We start from the raw sequence: 18,934 nt of genomic DNA, 5'->3' as shown, positions 1-18,934 counted from the left end.
GATACATCGTTCAAAAGTTATACCAGTTCAAAGAAAATGTTTTGGTTTTATTTGCTCACGTCAGCTTGCTGGCTTGCATGCACTGTTGTCAGGAGCTTCCGCACATGCAGCAGGCAGTTGGGAACGGCCCGACAGGACACAGGAGTGGGGTCGCAGCGATGTCGAGCGGACGGGTCGCGCGCGCTCGCCTTTTGGCGCGACCGGTCGCGCTATATCTTCTAGGGCTTGTTTAGATTGCCTCAAAATTTTAAATTTTTTCATTTTTTTTATCACATTAATTTTTAGATGTATACATGGAGCATTAAATGTAGATAAAAAAATAACTAATTACACAGTTTGGTTGTAAATCACGAGACGAATCTTTTAAGCCTAGCTAGTCCATGATCGGACAAAGTTTATCAAATACAAATAAAACGTGCTATAGTATCCAGATTGCAAAAATTTGCAATCTAAACAAGGCCCTATTCAATTATTCAAGCACGCGAACGTTCCTTGTTTAGATTGCAAATTTTTGTAATCTGGACACTGTAGCACGTTTCGTTTGTATTTGACAAACTTTGTCTGATCATGGACTAACTAGGCTCAAAAGATTCGTCTCGTGATTTACAACCAAACTATGTAATTAGTTACTTTTTTTATCTACATTTAATGCTCCATGCATGCGTCTAAAAATTGATGTGATAGAGAGAGTGAAAAAACTTGAAACTTTGAGGTAATCTAAACAAGGCATAGATGTATCAGATTATTACCCAATGGGTATGGGGAATTACGGGGAGGATAAGAATGGACAATTTCACAAATGAATTTGGGGATGGGTGTCCATACCCTCCCCAACGACAGGTTTGTACCAAAAGACCTGATGCTCCATTTACCGGTTCCACTCAGTCTCAGATGTTCTCCTCAATACAGCTTTAGTAAGAACTTCCTCACGGCTCTCACCAAAGGAAGAGGGTTCTCAACATGCACAGCATGGCCGCTATCTGGGATAATGATCATTTCACAAAGTTCCTTCCCTTTAGGACCATCAGATCCACATTCTGCGTGATTCATTATCTCCATGCGCATTTTCTGCGAGATGTCTTTAAACTTTGCGTCCTTTTCACCAGCAACGATGAGTAAAGGCCTCTTCAATTGCTTCAGGTCTTCCCACAGGGACCTGGTACATTGAAACTTGCATGAGACAGGATCACATGAATAATTTCTAATCTAATGTAGCACAAAGTAACAAAGTGCAACTGGTCATTTGCTTATCGGCCCCATTCGGCTGACAGAATTTTGGCTGAAGCTGGCTGAAAAACACTGTTCTGGCTGAATTGTTGCGAGAGAAAAACACTATTCCGGCTGAAAAAAGAAGTCGAACAAGCTGAATATGGAGTAAGCCGAACGGGGATATCAACTCCACTATCAGTTTGGCGTATGAGTAGTACTCATTGACCGTTGGTACTGATAAAACAGAAGACACAAAAACACTGTAATGAAAATCTTACTATGAGTACAGTAAGGCGGTCTTACTTTTGTCTCCCCACACTTGAGTCTGCAAGAACCTTAGCTAGAGCTTTGATGTTTTTGTGTTTACTGCGTGTCCTCACTAGAGAGTTGAACTCAGGATGCTCTCGTAGACTGAAGGTTTGGTCACCCATCAACACAAGAGTTCCATACAGCGAAATAAAGAAAATTGTCAAACGAGTGCTAGCAATGCATATAATTTTACCATTTCGTACAGGCAATAATCAAACAAGCTAGTTCCTTCATCAGGTTTTTACCTGTTCCACAGTTTTCCAGAGTACCATGTCTGAAGGAAACATTCAAGTCCACAAGACATCAGGAACTGGGCTCTTGATTTATCAATAGCGATACGGCGTCTTCTGCTTGCTTCATCTCTCAATCCAGGACTTCCCGATATTGTAACAGCTCCACGAATCTGTTTGGCACAACAAGCTTTATAGAACATTCAAAACAGAAAGAAGTTCACACGAAATGTAAAAACACAGTTACCTTGTGATCTTGATTTAGTGCCATGTGAAGTGCAATCCTTGCACCCATTGAATAGCCAACCACCACCACCTCACCATCAGTTATGTGGCACATCAACTTCAACAATAAATCTGCAACTAGTTGAACTGTTACAATGAATTGTTCTGAATTTTTGTGATGTTGCATTATCTGTGACTCGCCATGACCAGGAAGATCAATTGCAATTACTCGTGCACTGGGGGCAAGAGCTTTCATCATGGGAGCCCAGTCTTCACTCAGTACCAAGAAATCCATGAAGTAAAAGGACAACCTTTTCCTGCATAGGTTAAATCATGGGTCATGGCACTAGTTACTGCAGCAGCAGCATATCAAGTAAAATGCAGGTAAAAAGCAATTTGGAGAGAGAGAGAGAGTATAACTCTTATACTCCCTCCGTTCCAAATTGTAAATCGTTTTGGTTTTTTTAATACATAGTTTTTATTATGTGTCTAGACATAGCGTATATCTAGGTGCATATAAAAAACTATGTATTTAGAAAAGCCAAAACGACTTATAATTTGGAACGGAGGGAGTACATACCAAGGGGCAGTAAACCCAGAATTGAGAAAGTTTTACATATGTACTATCACTGGTCAAATACAGAGAATAAACTCTTATACAGCTATGTGAGGAAATACAACATCTGATTTTCAAAAGAATAGAAGAATTCTTACATTTGTATGATCACCAGCCTCTCGAAGTTTGACTAGATAAGAACAATCGTCCGCATCAACTTGGATAGAATATGACCTAAGTTTTTCTTCACCATACGTCCTTTCTATCTTGTCATTGTTTATGTTTAAATGGTGAAGATAACCATGGGCATCTTCTACTGAGGCTCGGATTCCGTCACCAAGTGGGGATGCATGGATCTTTAACTTTTGTTCTGATACATCTTCCCTTAATCACTGATACGTTCCAAGTCCATGTGCGGCAGCTCTACATTTATCTTTGTTTCTTATTCTGGAGACTATAGAGCTCTGTTGGTCAACATAATGTGCTAACTGTATATAGGATGCCAAACCTATAGAACTCTCATACGTGCTACTGATGACAGCCATCTTATCATGTAGCTGTGCCCATTTTGCAATATGAGCTGCATTCTCAAAACCTCCAACAACACTAGCTAGGTTTTATAACCTGAGCATGACAATTAAAGCAGGTTAAATATAAAAATAGAATTAACAACCTTCAAAACTAGCACACAAAGTTTTTCTCGGTACTCACAAGAGCAACTATTCATGGATGAACAAATTGACGAAGCTTAGGAATTATATCCCCCTTAAGGTTGTCAATAGTCTCATCAAGTGCAACAGGCAAGACACTGTTTTCACAGAACTTGATGAGATCATTTACAGAGCTCACTGGTTCCTGTAAAGTAGAAAAAGAAAAGTGAAAGAAGGTTCTCAAGAAAGAACAAGATGGAAATATGCATTATGGAAAATGGAATGAATCCCAGCCCTGAATAACAGTACTATAGAACAAGATGGAGCGGTAGCCAAGTTTCTTATTTTATGCACCCAACCACCTGGGCACAGGTGCTCCTGTTTTCTAAAATAAATGGCACTATTAATTTAGTGGTAAGCGACGTGGCCATTGACAGTGAGACACCCATGGTGACTTTGTCAATCTCAAAATCTACCGGTTTCTTGCAGGTGTCACAAGGGTAGTGTATGCGTATGTGCATTCATAGGGTGAGTGCATGATGTGTATGTGAGCGAGCCTTTAATACATAGCTTATGAAAATAAGGTATATTACCTCAATGTATTCCAAACGAAGACTTTTTACCCTAGATCCAAATTCAACTGCCTGTTCATATGTCCATTTCTGATTTGCATCAACACAGATATTGATCTGGTACCCAACAACTTCTCTTATTTTGTGAAGAGCAGTCGCATCCTCAACTTCACGGCGGCCAACCTTCCAAAGAGAAATTGGAAAGATATTATATTATACCTCGAATTAGCAAAAGAAACTATAAAAGCATTAACTTCCATGTCTTATGATTATGGAACAAGTTAAATAGTTACCTTCAGTTTAAATGTGGTAAAACCTTCAGCAGCCAGTTTGGCAACAGCAAGTGCTACTTCCATTGGAGAGCCATTGCAATCTACGAGTGCACAAATTTGTATGCTTCCAGAACTGTTCTGACTATATACAATAACATTCTCGTCTCGGCCCAAGGTGTCACAACCAGCGAGAACTTTGAACAAACTACATTTCTGTTGTGATGCAAGTAAATTCAGAATAGCCATCTCCAAACCGCATTTAACACTTGGGAATATCGAAGAAGGCTGAGATGAAGGCAAAACGAGGAAAAGTTTAATCCTCAATGGGACTTTCATGGCGCCCAATCTTCCAAAGTCAGTATTAACAAGTTTGATAAGTTACTTACAGGAATCCCGAGGCTTGTCCATATCCAATTGGAAAGGGCCCCTCTCAGTAAGGGAATAACATCTAGCACAGAATCTTTCACCCTGTGGAGAAGAAACCTAAGTTGCTCTTCGACATCCAACAGATCCTCCTCATGAATTTCGATTGGTGCAACCTGTTACAAGAAGTCGATCAGGACTAGAAATATGGAACACGCTCTAAGATGTATTACCTAACAAAATTAACTTGACCACCATTTTCTGGACATGCAAAATCAGAGCTATAGTTACTTCAAAGCATATTTAGTAGCGCAAACCAATTGCTATGTGCTACCATGCAAACACATGTGAACTGTTGGGATGAGAATCGGACACATCGGATCGGATCCAGTAAAACTTGAGCCATTTTCTTTATTAATGATTTTCCAAAATATTTTAGGGTTATTTGCAGGTCCTTCTGTTAACTTAAATCTAGTCAGTCTGCATGGCATCCATTGGCCTACATTGGAACCGCACATGAATACATGATAGCAACAACAAATGATTACATCGAGGTAGGTGAGTTTGGTCAGTATATGTAGTTGGTCTTTTCCCCAAAGAGCAGTTTGTTCTGTTTATTAGTGATGGTGTGGCCAACATGTCAGCAAGCGATATTTTTGTATGGAAGGAAGAAGCGAAAGGAGCAACACTACCAGGTCCACAATTTATAGTAAAGTATACTTAAATTAGAGAATGGTAACCTAATGTCAAAATATTGTTTTGTCCAGTACAGTCACTGTGTTATCGGCCATATATACTATTACACTAGACTTTCCCCTTTTTTGAGAGGACACTGTACTTTCCTCAACAACATAGGTTTATCATAATGCTAGTGGCCTGCTTCATTTACAGCCAATTTAATAGCAAAAATGTGCAGTATGCTAGTGGAACAGCAGAATGGAAAAGTGGTAAAGACAAACCTCACCAAATCCTACAATGTTATCATCCACACGAAGCTTCAGAACAAATCCTTCATGAATGAATCTACCATCAGATAGCCCTGAAGTACGTGGTGCAGAAAGCTGGATTCTGTGCAAATGATGGTTTCTAAGGCACATCGTAGAGAAGGTGTGGGCACTACATTCATTGGTACAGATTATTACATATACCTGTACGACATGCATTCCACTGAATCAATTCTGTCAACAGGTATGGCATCTACCTCACTCTTAAGACATGGAGCTTCTAGAAGATAGGCCAGATACTGACTTGTAGAATAGTTAGAGAACATGCTCATGATCCTGCAGAACTTGTACAAATATATAAACATGATGGAGAACACAGTTGTAAAAAAAGATAAAAGAAATTTAGTTTGGATATGAACCTATGAAAGTTGGCATTGCTATCAATACTATTGTCTACTTCTACCACACAATCAACCTGTTCCATATTGGATTTCACCAATGCATCATGAAGCTCCGCTTTTGTTTGAACTAGAAAATGTTTTACCCTGCAACACAAGTAATGAGAGTGCTGAGAAGAAAACTCAGCAATAGAACATAGCAGACACCATAAGCAACAATCTCAACACCTTTAGAATCACTAATTTATTTATATATGTTGGCTTCAGGGGAAAACAATGAGAAAAGTTAACTTTACAAGCATAAGGTTGAAACTAATACACAGGTTCAGAGGAATACCAGCATAATTTTGTTACAACCAGATGGGGCTCTGTAAGCAGAATAAGTGAATAGCAATTGGTGTTACCTGTGTGCAGCACATAGTTTGGAAATTGATATGTCATGAGAGGCGTAGAAGAATTTCTCCAAAATCTGTGGTGAAGCAGTTTTTGCAACTGGTAGAAAGCTGAAGATTGCACCACCATGGTTGTTGACAACAATTATTGTCATAGGTTTCCTCCATGCCCTTCAATAATGTCAATAGCATTATCCATAATGAATATACTGTTCAACATCATGACAATACAGGAGTAGATTGGGTAAATAGTGTAACAACATTTTTATTGACTGTCACTAGGTTGATCTAATAGGAATTGGTCATATCTGAGATGATCAGGTTAATAGACAGGTGCAGAGAAGGGTTCAAACTACAAACCTTTGGTTGAGAAGTGCCAATCCATTTGTATCATGAAGAAAAGATATGTCACCAACGACACAGAATACCTGAAAACATGCAGAGTCAAGTTCTGCCAAAAGTCTAAAAATTCATTCCTCATTCCTCAAGTGAATGATTAAGTAAAAATGTACTGATAAGAACACCACCCTTTTTTAAGAAGAACAAGCATGTCTTAAATTAAATGAAGTGCTATAATACGCCTATACTAGTATGAAAATTATTTTAAGTCAGGCTTAAATCTAAGATAAATAGAAAATGTACAAGAATATATTATCATTTAATCAGAAAATGTACAAAATTCATTGCCTCTAATAGGAATAATTTCCCTAGAGCGTGGACTTTAACTAAAGAAATGACTTACATGCTTGTTTGATCCAATAGCAAATCCGATTGCTGTGCTGATTAAACCATCAATGCCACTTGCTCCTCTGTTCCCAGCCACTGCTATGCCAACAAAGTCTGGAAAATGATGTGTCATCACATTATTTCCATTTCTAGTGTAATCCATCCAACCGTTACCAAACATGTCTAAGTCTCGGATGACCATGCTGTTCCCAACAAACATGACAGCATCACCATAAAGTGACTCCCCAATTACATGAGCAACATATGGTTCTGTAAGTGAGCACTTTGCATGTATCTGAAACATTATCTCCTGAGAAACCTGGAGTGGGCAACAGTTTGTGAGAACAAAACTCAATAGCATAAGGGCCAAAAGACCTTTTCAGTTATTCCCAGGGAGAGGGAGCTCTAGCACAAATAAAATATCCAGTTATGCCATGATAGCAAAAAAAGGTACATGACAAAAACTGTTTGCTACATTGAAATTTCAAGGTGCAGTGAACCTTTTTATCCATTATAAAATAGCTGTATTAGTGCAAGATTGAAGGATTCAAGGCTTATAACAAATGGTTAAGTGCAGAAGGATTAATTATCCATATATGGCCATGTTCGTATGTTTATAAAGCATGTTATGTCTTTACAAGATAGCTACCATGTTTCAGCTCATACCACTGAATTAAGAATGGTCAAAATTTCTGTCCATTTGCTTCTCTTTCTTTGAAAAGTACACCGGCACAAACTAGCAGAAAATTCTGCTACATTAGCTTGTATTCTGTGAGTGACAACATGTGAAGGATCATGACGACACGGATGTCTATCGATCAAGATGTAGGAAGATGGGAAGGAAGTCTCTAGAAACATTCCCACTCGTTTGCTAGTAATACGGCTACCAATCTGCCAATCAAACAGCATCAACTTCAAAAACTTATGACATATTAAATACACCGCATAATTACTGAAAAAAAGAAAGATATAGGGAACAGTGCAAAGAATATAGAATCAATGAGGTTTGAGAAGGTAAACCTGAACAATGACATCCGGGCTTATCCAGTTTTTAGCAGAATCAGACAATAGAATTTGATCAATGTGGTCTATAAACAAAATGCTCTTATCAAGCCCTGGCAATGAATTTACAACTTTCCGCACTCGCAGTCCAGACAGAATATCTGTAGCAACTGGCCAGGATAGGTGCCTAGCTAGTAAAGCTACAGCCCACATATCTTCATCCGTATGAATAGCACCCACTAAAAGAAGCCCTTGTTCTGCCTTCTCTATGATCTCCAGGACCTCCATTACTGAGCAAGAGTAATTACCAAATGCAGAAACTGTTTTCATTCTTAGGTATCTAGTATATGGTTCTCTATTTTTAAACCACTTATCCAAACCTCGCAAACAGTCAACATTCCAATGTTGATTAGTGTAATCTAGTGGTTCTCTAAAAGAACAGTTTATATGCACTGGGCCCAGTGGTGATTGCATTGCATAGTAGGCTGCTGAATCAAGTGTAGTGAGAACCATTCTTGCATGGATTTGGTCTCCAGGTGGGGGGAGATTAAAAAAATATCTTACAAAGGTACCGAAATGATTGACCTGAAAATGGAAATTAAACTGTTGAGACAGAAAAAAAAAGAAGACAAAACCTGGTAAATGAGTTTACCTAGAACAAAAATAAGAAAAAGTCAAGTGCCAAAATTGCAATCCTAACAAGTGCAACTTTATTTATTGGTGTTTCCTTATGTGGGGGGTATAATGGATCTTAGGGTTCACTTGGCATATAAAACACATTTACACAATAATACTGTTGAGAAAATGGCAGAACCTACAAATCTTAATGTGTCATAAGAAATTCAGAATTTTAGGAGTGCTGAAACCCATGCAGACTAAGACAAATGTTATCAAGAATTTTGTATTTTAGAATGTATATGCAATCAGAGGTACCTGATTGATGGCTTGGTTAGCTCCAGCATCATGCAACTCAGGAGGACGGTCAGCTGTGAGTAATAAAATTGGTACGAAATCTTGACTTGCCTCAACCACCTACATTTGAGTGACACAGTGAAACTTTGATTTAGGGCTTGTTTGGCAGGGCCCCTCTCCGGCTCCGGCTCCTCCAGAGGAGCCCTGCCAAACATTTTCTTGGAGGAGCCGTTTTTCAGTAAAAAACAGAGGGGCCGGAGCCGTTTTGGAGAAGCCACAATTTGTGGCTCCTCCAAAACGGCTCCGGCTCCTCCGGAGGAGCCCCTTGGGAGGAGCTGTGCCAAACAAGCCCTTAACCCAGATAATATTGTCTTTGATTCATAGAACTACGTGCACTACCACATCCAAATCATTTTTCTTTTATTTTACGGGAATTACTACCATATGCCTTCCTAAAGGTATACAAAAGCACTACTATACGCAAAAACTTGTTGGGTTATGGAACCGAAAAATTATGTGTATTTATGAAGGCTCGTAGCATTAGAATAAGGAAAAGGTGCATTTTTTAGTGAAACAAATCTGCCACTCACTGAAGGAAGAAGATTTGATACAGCGGTTCCTGATGATGTGATTACTACTGCTGGCTTTCAACAACCTCTCCCATAGCCAAGAGCATGAAATCCAAGTGAACGTTCATCATAACATGATATGCATTTTGTCAAAGGATGGCCTGTAGCAGAAAGTGCAAGCGGGGATGATCTCGACCCTGGAGCTATACAAAAGTACTAAAGCAAAATGGATTAGAATAATTCTAGACATGCTAAAGGTACTAAGTTGGTTAAGCTTACCGTGAAACCGAGCCTAACACATTCTTCAACTATAAGGGATGCCCATGCCAAATTTATGTTAGAGCAACTCTTGATGAAAGATTCAATCGTGTTGCGTTGCAAATATAACTCCTATACAGATGGTACAGAACAATATTAGCTATTTTGGTATAGCTCTCCCTCCTTCCTTTCCTCCCTCCCTCCGTCTCCCTCTCCCTCTCCCTCTCCTTCTCCTTCTCCTTCTCTCTGCCTTTTTGAATTGGTTAGTGATGTAGACTGTAGTGAATCCTAATATACCAAGGTTATATACTTGAATAATAAATTGTTGGCCATATGCAGCTAATGAGCTAAAGATACTTTTTTAAAGTTCAGCTAAAGATACTTGGGCGGTATCATACCATGTTCGAATAAAGGAATAGCTGTGGTGAAAATCTAACAAATGACTGATCAGAAATCAGAAAGTTCTCCTGCAAAAGAAGAGTGTCAGATGTGATCAGGGATATAATTTAATGATACAAAGGACATCAATTACACTTTCAAAAAGAAGGTAAATTAACAGGAAAATGTTTCTTTGTCCCCCAATTTTGCGGGCCCATTTCTACTGCAAAGTTTTAGTGCCCAGCGTTTTGGTCTGAGAACCCTAGGAGTAGGTCAAGACAAATGTACCAAGTTAGCGCCAGGTGGCACCAACATGTTAGTCACCCCAGTACCCCACCAATTTAATGACTCAGAGATTTAATGGATTTGGCGTTTTTATGGAAGGTTTACTTTCGAACTGTAACAAATATTTAGGGACGAAAAATAAACTTTACACATTCTCTGATTCCACGTGGTAAAATTATAAGATGTGTTTTCTACCATGATACAGGCCAAACATCTTCTGTAAGAAGCATGATATTTTTCAAGGAGGGCAGAAGTCTTTTTTTTTGGAAAACAAATCAATCTCAAACAAAGCATGGTATAATGTTCCAGGAAGCTTACCAAGGTTAAGGGGATACCTTTTGCACACTAGCTTTGGCATCTATTGAGGCTAGCACACTTCTGCATCCAAATACACCTGTAAGATGGATCCAACAAATCAGAATTAACAACCAAATGCCATAGGGTATTAGGAAAATTGTGGTTACCCTGGATGGGGTACTAGCTGTATCATCCTAGCTATAATGCGGGGTTTTCCTCCAAATTTCCAACATTTAAATTTCCAATCCGTACAATGCAATCCAAGGCAGAAATATTACCAACTGAGCATTTCCAGTCTCTGACAAATGTGCATCTCCAGAAATGTAACTTGGTACCAAGCCTTTGTGAGAAATGCTAGCTGAAGAATCATAGCTATTTTGTATCTGTTTCAGATGGGAAAAATAAATATTAAATTGAATAATAAGCTACTATATTTGTTTTGACAAAGTAATGAAGTTCTTTAGATCAGATGATACAGAAGCATAATGTAGCATAAAAATTAAAAAGTGAAGTCCATCAAATAACATGTTATACTGAGTCTTTGTAAATTTGGTCAAATGAAATAACAAAATCATCAAAGGAGAAGTTACAAAAAATACAATAACTAAGTGAGAAATAAGAAAAGACAAATCAAAATTATTTAGCAATAAGTTGAAAAACTGAAAAATTGTTATCTAGTTCCACATACCTGATCAAAACAAGATTCAAATAAAGAAACCGCATCCTCGAACTTGTGAGAAATAGAATCGTCCCAAACCAGGGTAGATGATAATATGGAACAACTATCAAACTCACTCAACTCAACCTGTAAAATAAATGTGCTAAAGCATCAGAAATGCTAGAAGTCAAATATTTATGTGATGCCTGCAAACAATAACTGAAAAACAAGAATCTGTGGATTGTGGGTTAGATTACAACATGATTGGTTTGCAGAAAATACATAAAGAGCGTACCCAGTGCAGAGAGCTCCCACTCTGTGCGGGGTCTGGGGAAGGGTGTCAGTGGCAAGCCTTACCCTTGCCTGTGCAATGTGAGGAGGCCGCGACTCGAACCTGGGACCTTCCGGTCACAGACGGTAAGACTCTACTGCTTGCACCAGGCCCGCCCTTCTCGCAGAAAATACATAGAAGAAAAAAACATCAGACCCAGTGCCGGAGGCTCCACATGAGTGGGGTCTGGGAGAAGAAAGAAAAAAAACATCATTCAACATTTTTCATCATCCCTCAACAGGGTTGATTTCCACTTTGGACTCTTTTTTGTAGCATTGCTTTTGCATGAGTAATACTCAAAATGGATATTGAGATGTAAAATTATACAACATAAAATCTTAAATTGTGCAATGTTATGGCCATAATACTCACCCAGACATTTCCATTCACCAACTTTCTTCGGGGGCCAAGTCAGGATCCCTTGGTAGTCAATCAAGCAAAGTTGTACTTCTAGCATTTTTTAATTCATAAGTTAAGCTCAGCACTGTTTATATCAGCGCAATTGCACTACTACTGCATGTAATAACTAAGAATAATGCTGCTTCAACAAAGAACCATCCTGCACTTAACATTACTTTGAGGAATTAAGACTAACACTACAAAGGGAACCCTAAGTTTTTCAGCTTTGTATCAAACTATTGATGCAACTATACGAGCCATAGCCATCACTACCGGAGACCGGCTCTTTGCCGAGTGTTGTTTTTTGGTAACTCGGCAAAAACGCCTTTGCCGAGTGTTTTTTTTTGACACTCGGCAAAGAAGCTCTTTGCCGAGTGTTTTTTTTGACACTCGGCAAAGAGCTTCTTTGCCGAGTGTTTTTTTTACACTCGGCAAAGAAAATTTCAAAGCACATTTTGAAGCAGTAAATTAATTCAAATAAAAAAAATTTCAACTACAAAGTTGTATAACTCATCAAGATGTACAATATTTGTTTTGGTCTTTTCTTCATATAACAAAGTGAAAGTAAATTTGTTCACAAATCTAACATATCTCTCTTGTAGTTTATGAAACTACAAGAGAGATATATAAGATTTGTGAACAATGTTAGAACGACCATGTCGGATAACAGATGACTAAACAACCAAAATAAACTTTGTATATCTCGAAAAGTTATGAAACTTTGTAATTGGCAACTTTTTGATTTGAAATCATCTTGTCATGCAAAACTGTGTTTGAATTTCAAAATTTTAAAATTCAAACTTTTCAAACGACCTCGGATGGAAAAACAACCAAAATAAACTCTATAGATCTCAAAAAGTTATGAAACATTGTAGTTGGCAACTTTTTGATTTGAAATCATCTTGTCATGCAAAACTGTGTTTGAATTTCAAAATTGGAAAAACAACCAAAATAAACTCTGTAGATCTCGAAAAGTTATGAAACATTGTAGTTGGCAACTTTTTGATTTGAAATCATCTTGTCATGCAAAACTGCGTTTGAATTTCAAAATTTTGAAATTCAAATTTTATAAACGACCTCGGATGGAAAAACTTCCTAAACTAAAAGTGTAGATCTTGAAAAGTTATGAAACTTTGTAGTTTACAACTTTTTATTTGAATTCGTTTAGGGCCTCGAACGAGCAATTTACACTTGGTTTAGTATAATATGTTAGGAACTAAAACGAAATCCAGACACAAGTGACAGTGTAGTGCAGTGGTAGAGGAGGTTCGCGCGTAGGGGGAGGTCACGGGTTTGAATCTCGTCGGCCGCGTTGCTGCGAAATTTACGTGAAAAATGCCAGAGATGGGCGGTCGCTGGCCGGTGGGGGCCTCCACCGATTAAATTTTTTTTTGCCGAGCGTCGGGCACTCGGCAAAGGCTTTGCCGAGTGCCCAACAAAAAACACTCGGCAAAGGCACCATTGCCGACCCATTTTTTACCGAGTGCAGCACTTGGCAAAGCCTTTGCCGAGTGCAAATTGGGCTTTGCCGAGTGCTCCTGGCACTCGGCAAAGCTACTTAGTCCAGTAGTGCATAAAGATCAAGTATATCACAGATTGCACATAAAACTTGAGGTGTAGAATTGTCCTCTATCTGAATGTAAAATGACTTCTGCATTGAGTTTATATTGCACAAAGGCTGATCAAAATACTTCTAGTCCTAGACCGTGTGCATGCCATAGGAAAATTAAGGTTATTACTTGAGGGATGAAGAAGTAATATGAGCCAAGTTTCTCCTCTGCTAATGGCGATTCCTTGTCATAATTCATGTCTACAAATCCGTAAGCCTTTATCAAGTGTGAATCAGAAGAAATATATCTGCAAGGAAAAGTATGTCGTTAATTTTGTTATAGAGGGAGGGAGGGAAGGAACGAAGGAGGGGGTGAAACCTCACCTCGATACCAAATCAAATTCATTCTTTACTAGGTAGGAACCATGAAAGCATATTGCGGAACCAATGCCACAGATTTCAAGTTGAAATGATGGAGCAGACGTCAGCTTCCTTGATAAATAAAACTGAGGAAACAATGATGATCCTCTAAACTGAGAGCACCACTTAAGTGCCTTTGTACTGGGTGGAAGAAGTACCTGCACCATTGTATGTTGAGTTAATCAACTTCCAATATCACTTGGACTTAAAGAGATAGACAAATTCATGCCAAAACTAGTTATATCACTATAATAGTTGAATGCATATACTTCAGAATCTTGACACAAATTCTAGAAAAATGCACATGCTGCACATGTCCATGCCAAAAGCAAACAGTGCTCTGGCTGCACAAATTTGGGCAAATAGCCATCTAAAGAATCTAGGAAGCCTAGTTGAACCTTAAGGGGAAAAAGAGCACAAGTTTGAAGGTAAATCCAAATGCTGCATTTGCCATAAACTTATAAACCCATTACCCGAAGGAGATACTGAATAATAGAATTGCACTATATCAAAATTTTAACATAAAAACTAACAACATCCATCAAGTACCAGCCTGGCAGGGTGACTCTAACAATCTAGTCCCGAGCCAACAAATTGGAGGGAGATGCTTTGAGTGATCCAAACCTGAAACCCCCGTATTCTCACATGCACAACTCTACCATTGATCAGCGGCGCCCGTAAGATTTCTCAGGCAGCGATGGAATGAAAGAGGGGTGAAAGCAAAACAGCATCGTAGTAACTACATAGCGAACCCCCAAAATTCTGGATTTTTTTTAATTTTAACATTTTTTGAATATAATTTTAAATCTAACACTGTCGTTTTTTTAAACTAACACTTTTGGCCGCGCCTATTGCTCTGGCGCGGCCAAATGCCTGTGCCGCGCCATGCATGGTGGCGCAGCACAGGGCTGACGTGGCGCGGGCCGGCCGGGGGGCCGCTGACGTGGCGGGCCCTGCCGCGCCACCGACCATGACGCGGCAGTGCCGTGCCCTGATCTGTGGCGCGGCAGGAGCAGATATATACCCCGCACGCGACCCGGCCGCCCGCACGCACGCCTGCCCTACCCGCCTGCCCGACGCCCGAGCGCCGCCGCCGCCGCCGCCAGCGCCCTGCCTGCAGCCGCACGCGCCCGCCCGTCCACGCCGCGCATGCGCCCACCCGGCCTCGCCTCGCCCCGGCCGCGCCCGCTCGCCCCACGCCGCGCCATGCCACTCCTGCCGCGCAGCGCCCTAGCCAACCGCGCCACGAACGCCGGCGCGTCAAGACCGCCCACTCCTAAGGTACCTCCCTCTCGATTTCATATTTTTTTATTATTATGTAGTATAGTTAGTATTTTTTGTATCTACTATTAGTGCCTTTGACCAAATTTATATAATAGCGTACTAATATTTATGAAACATAATATGTACTATTACATTAAGCATGGAGTATACTTTCGTAATAAACTTATTAGGAGATAGAAATATTGATACCGTTTATTTAGTTTTGATCAAACTTAAATATATTTGACTACTCGAGAAGCAAGATGTGTATTTATTTTGAGACGGAGAGATTACTTGTAATTTTAGAACCAAAGTTTTATATGGATTGATTATGTATTTATTATCTAGTATAGTTAGGATTTTGGGTTTAGAGATTTAGGCTAGTTAGGTTAGTGCATTTGTTTGTGATTTGTTTGTGAACTTACTAATGTTAACTTGAATTTTGTTAATTTGAATACTCTAACGCTTTGTTTATCAATTTGTAACAGGATGACCCCTCCCACGCAGCACCCGTTGTACCTCATTCTGGAGGTGGAGTACGACGACCAGCACCGAGTACATATCTTGAGTGACAACGACGCAGAGGTGTCCTTGCCTCCTTTGAGGCCCCGCATTCACACCAGGGCGTATCAGTGGGACGAGCGTTATACGCCGTACATACGGCGTGCCGGCTTCTTCGAGCTTGTCCGTGTTGTTAACCACGGTCTTCTGCCCCTTGATCCAGCACTACTTACTGCAACTGTGGACAGATGCGAGTGCATTCTTTGTACGTAAACTTTCTTGTAACAAATTGGAGGCAACTAACAGTCGTTCTATTCTTATAATAGGTGGAGGTCTGAGACCCACACGTTCCACCTACCGTGTGGCGAGATGACCTTGACATTGCAGGACGTCAAGGCTATTTTAGGCCTTCGGTTGGGGGGACTTCCAGTGACAGGGATAGTTGACAATGATCACTAGAGGGAGCTGGTGGCTCAGTTTACTGGTTTTCTTCCACCGGACGACGATGCTTCCAAGAAAAATAAGTGAGTAATTCAAGCCTATTTAATACTTGCATTGCTTTACAGCTGCCTTCAGGTCTCATTTTCTTTGATCAATTATAGGAAAAGTTCCGGTGTTTCGTCGTCCTAGATCACAGAGCGCTTTGAGTACTTGGACCCACAAGCTGAGGAGGCACAGATCGACAGGTTCGCTCGAGTGTGGCTCTGGCACTTTCTTGGTGCTTTCCTCTTCCCAGACGCCTCGGGCAACACCATCAGCTGGATCTTTCTTGACATACTTCGCCAGCCGTGGGAGAACATAGCAGGGTACAGCTAGGGCAGCACAGTCCTGGCATGGACGTATCGACAGCTATGCGTTGCCTGCCGTCGCACCTCAGGACTTGCAAACCTTGGGGGTTGCTCCTACCTACTCCAGGTTTGGTGTTGGGAACGATTGCCCATTGGGAGGCCCCTTAATAATGGTTTACCGGTAAGTACTTCGGTTCATTATATTCTTCCAGGCAGTTAGATATGATGAGATTATTTGTTGCTAATTCATTATCGTGTTCAATGCAGCAATGGAACGGGCATGATACACTCCCTACAGCTCTATATATCTGGACGGAAGCACAGTTAGTTAGAGGGAATGCGTGGCGCAAGTACGGGGAGTATACGGACGGTCTCGACGTCCTGACACAGCACTAGGTTACGCTCTCTATACTGTTGTAGCAGTGTCTTCTTCGATGTACACTATATCACAACCTAACACAATTACGAAATTTTAGGTGTTTTGGTGTCCTTGGAATTCTCCGGAGCTCCAGGACTATCTGAGTCCTGTCACTAGGGACGAGTCACACGAGTATCGCTGCGACGTCCCTCTTATTTTCTTCCATGTGGTCGAGATTCACTTGTCCATCTGGGTCTGCAGATAGTTTGGAAGAATGACAGGCTGCCCACCACCGCTTTACTCCACCAATCAAGTATTGCATTGGTGCGTTATCGATTAATAACAATGCTACAATTCAGAGGTGTGTTTGGTACAACTAATATCGTTTTGTTGCAGGTTTAACCGCAGGAAGAGGTACAAGACCAAGGATTGACGCGTGACACATAGCTCGTACATCCATTTGTGGCAGATCAGGGTACCACATGCGATCCTTGCGGGTCCTCCACACGACCATCACACCTTCGATGAGTACCTGCGATGGCTTCATAGGTCTACAAGGACACATATCAAGCCTCCGTACACTGACATGGCGATTGACGAGGACTCGGAGGAAGATATCATCGAAGATGTGTACGACGTCACCACTTGGAAGGACACATAGCTACAGAGAGCCCCACTTCAAAGATATGTGGTAAGATACTTGAATGGTACAATTTGTTATCCTTTTGGTATTAAGTAGGTGTACTAAAACTGTCCAACCGCGTTTCTATACCTAGGCGACACAATTGTCAAGGCTGTCCAACGAAGCAGCGTTCTAGCTTCACGAGTCTAGAGGGCAGGGGCCAGGCGTTCTCGCGGCTTTTGTGGAGGTAAACATAAACTTGTCCGTTTCAAAAATATTTCTTTATTATATATGCGTTTGGCTAATGAACTAACTTTAACGTCTATTTATGCAGAAGGTGAAGAAGAGCTGCAGGAAGCTAGCTCAGAAGTTGAGCTGCATGGACACTCCTTACGAGGAACCGCCACTCCCCGCGCGGTCGGGTGGCACGTCTTCAACCTCTTTGAGGACACTAGCTGGCTCTTCTCAGCCGATGATGCAGGGTGCCACTTCTGCGGTGCGTACACCACCACATCATAGCGCTGGGAAGGACCCTGCAACTGAGGACGAGGAGGAGGACGATGACGACGACGACGAACCCCCGGGCTTCCACGGACAGCACGGCTAGTGGGATGAATGGCCGTAGGACGAGATCGGCATGTCTCAGCTAGGTAGTGCCCCATTTGGTACCCAAGGAGCCTCACAGGTACTAACAAAGATAGTTTGTTTCAATACGTATGCTCCATGAACTAACGATCATAAAGAATTATAAGTAATCGTGCGTATCATATACCTGCAGGGTACGAGCCGTACGCACCGTCGACGCGACCATACCGACGTTGGCTACACTCCCAATGTGTTGCCAACAAATCCGAAGAGACAGAGGCGTCCGAGGGATCCTTACACTCCTGTGTCTTAGTTTGTTTAGGTCAAATGAATATTGGCATCCAAAACTTGTGGGGTTATTTGATTTTGTTATGTCAAACTTATGTCAAAATAATGAATATGTTATGTGACAGCTTGCCAACTTGCTTCTTATTCGTTTCGTTGAGTCGTGGCAGCACTACCGGTGAGATTAAGTACCCTGCGTTCGGGAACCGGCAGTCCCGGCGTATCTGGATATCGGTGGCAATTTTTCATAATTGATTAGTTAAAATGGTGCATAACCGTATTATGAAAGACGAAAAACTAATCATTGGCTTATCAAATTCTCTATTCGGTCGTGAAAAAAACTCAACAAAATACGGGCGCGACGCGTTTCGATTCTACCATCCAGGTAGCCTGGGCCGGCGGCAGGCAGGCGCAACGGCCAGGTGGTGTGGTATGGTTGGTCCATGGTAGGTGGCACCATGGTAGGTGGCGTGGTAGGACCCGCCATGTCAGCGGCCCCCTCGGCTGGCCCGCGCCACGTCAGCCCTGTGCCGCGCCACCATGCATAGCGTGGCACAGGCATTTGGCCGCGCCAGGGCAATAGGCGCGGCCAAAAGTGTTAGTTTAAAAAAAACAACAGTGTTAGATT

The 18,934-nt window shown here is 41.1% G+C and overlaps 1 pseudogene; it reads right to left on the bottom strand.

The window, feature by feature from the left end:
• Positions 1-738: 738 nt before the first annotated feature.
• On the bottom strand, positions 739-15,112 carry LOC136470184 (protein PHYLLO, chloroplastic-like; annotated as a pseudogene).
• Between the last annotated feature and the right edge of the window lie 3,822 nt (positions 15,113-18,934).

This window comes from Miscanthus floridulus, chromosome 8 (assembly GCF_019320115.1).
Source record: "Miscanthus floridulus cultivar M001 chromosome 8, ASM1932011v1, whole genome shotgun sequence".
Lineage (NCBI taxonomy): Eukaryota > Viridiplantae > Streptophyta > Magnoliopsida > Poales > Poaceae > Miscanthus > Miscanthus floridulus.
The sequence above is the reverse complement of the archived record's forward strand: the minus strand, read 5'-3'. Positions and strand labels throughout refer to the sequence as shown.